A 2,052-nucleotide genomic window follows, 5' to 3' on the forward strand; every position below is an offset into this window, starting at 1 on the left:
CTAAGCCTCAGTTTCTTCATCTGTACAATGGGTTTCATCTCTCAGTCATGGGGACCTGACAGCCAAACATATGGATGCAAAGAGTCACATTTGTAACCAAAGGGGGGCCTCTGAATGCCCCTCTCACTTTGGAGGGCAGACGCAGGGCGTCCGGGTCTCGGGTGCCACTGTGGCCCAGTGTCCAGCACCAAGCGAGGCACGCAGTTGGTGCTCAATAACTGTGCGGTCCATGAATGGATCTTTCCCCCGTTTCAGTGAGTGTGTTGAGGGCCACTCCAGGAATGATAACGCCAATGCTATGGCTTAGGCCCTGAGCCCTGGGGAAGGGAGGACTGACATACCCTGAGCGAGGCTGGGGACCCTGAGAGGCGCCTGCTCCTTGAGAACCTCCCCAGGCTGGGGGGAAGCTGGAGCGAGTCTAGACCTGTAGCATCAGAGTTGGGCCACAGGGAACGGCTGGGGACTGAGGGGGCCTTTATGCCATCAGAGACACAGGTCCATCAGTGGGGAGAGGTTGAGGGATGCAGGCTCAAGCTGTGGGCACTGACTCTGTACCCATCACTGCGCCTTCCATTTTCCTGTTGGGGAAACTGAGGCCGAGAGCATGTCAAGAATTTGCACGAGGTCACAGTGAGGGAGGGAGGGAGGAATGAGGAATTCGAACCCAGACCCCAAGACCCACACCTCCCTCTCCAGGCATGCAGCGCAGGGAAATTCTCTGAGCCAGAAAAGGTCAGGTGAGGGTCAGCCGACTTTGGGTGGAGCAGGAGGGGCTTGTGACTTTGTTAGAAGGCCCCTGAGCCCTCTGGCCGCTCCTTAGAGTCTTCTCCACTCACCCCTCACCCTGGACCCCCACTTTGTTTCCTGGGCTGGGGGCAGCACTGAACTAGGGTGATTTGGGGTTTCCAGGTGTGAGTGGAAAAGCATTCCAGGAAGAGGGCACAGCAAGGGCAACGGCCTGGAGGTGAGCGTGAGCCTGGCAGGTCCCAAAACAGCCAAGCGGCTCTGGTGGCCAGAGTCTGGAGGGTCAGGAGGGTGGCGGCCTCTTCCCAGGCCTGGAAGGAAGTGTGGCTTTCTGGGGACACAGGAAGCAGCGAAAGATTGTGATAATTTTTTAAAAAGATTTTATTTACTTATTTGAGTGAAAGAGAGAGAATGAGAGAGAGCACAAAAGAGGCAGTGGGAGAGGGAGAAGCAGGCTCCCCGCCCAGAAGGGAGCCCCGTGCGGGACTCGATCCCAGGACCCTGGGATCATGACATAAGCCGAAGGCAGATGCTTCTCCAGCAGAGCCACCCAGGGGCCCCAAGTTTGTGATATTTTCATTTCTAGTTTTATTATTCCCATCCTGTAGGGTCTGTGGTCCTTCATAGCCGGAGAGCCCCTGGATGGGCGAAGAATTTCGGACCTAAAAAGAGACACAGACCACCCCGACCATCAAAAGGCTGGGTCCTGCCTCAGCCAGGTGAGCAAACTGAGACTCGGGTAGGAGAAAGCAACCAGCAAGTCAGAGGCACACGGGGGGCTCCGTGTGGGCCTCTCTACCCTGAAACAGAGCTGGCTTCCTTTGCCCTGCCAGCAAAATGGGTTCAAATCCTGTCCTCTGGCGTAGGTGCCCGCTCTCAACACCCAGCACCGGGGGCCAGCCCTAGGAACTGAGACACGACCTGGTCCGAGAGGCCGCGCGGGCGGCCACGCAAACCTGACAATAAAACCCCAAACCCCACCCCCATTGCTTCTCTGGGCCTAACGCTCCGAGAGTCCCACCTCTTTCTTTGCTAGACCTCGCGGAGGAGGCGGGGAGGGGGCGGGGCCGCATCACGAATGGCCAACAATCCCGCCAGTCACACTTTCGCCCCTCCGATTGGCCACCGCTGCCCTGCCTTATCTTTCCGTCTCACGGTCCATGCCCGCTTGCGTCACGGGTGCGTTTCCACCCTGCGTGCGCCTCCGCGCTGGAAGATAGTCCCGGCCCCCTCCCCGCGTCCTTTGCCGGCGCCCTACCCGGGCGCCCCTGCTCCCAGGCCCCAGGCTGCTCGAGGCCCCAGCCGCTT

The 2,052-nt window shown here is 58.9% G+C and overlaps 1 long non-coding RNA gene across 1 annotated transcript in view; it reads right to left on the bottom strand.

The window, feature by feature from the left end:
• Positions 1 to 1,107: 1,107 nt before the first annotated feature.
• The window catches only part of LOC141371569 (uncharacterized), a 3,988-nt gene continuing 3,043 nt past the window's right edge, over positions 1,108 to 2,052 (bottom strand). The window contains exon 2 of the long non-coding RNA XR_012376639.1: positions 1,108 to 1,406. This is a non-coding gene — a long non-coding RNA (uncharacterized lncRNA). The remainder of the gene's footprint in view (positions 1,407 to 2,052) is intronic.

The sequence above is a fragment of the Callorhinus ursinus genome, unplaced genomic scaffold (genome assembly GCF_003265705.2).
Source record: "Callorhinus ursinus isolate GAN/ISIS: 27379988/994484 unplaced genomic scaffold, GSC_fseal_2.0 scaffold77, whole genome shotgun sequence".
In the NCBI taxonomy this organism is placed as follows: Eukaryota; Metazoa; Chordata; class Mammalia; order Carnivora; family Otariidae; genus Callorhinus; species Callorhinus ursinus.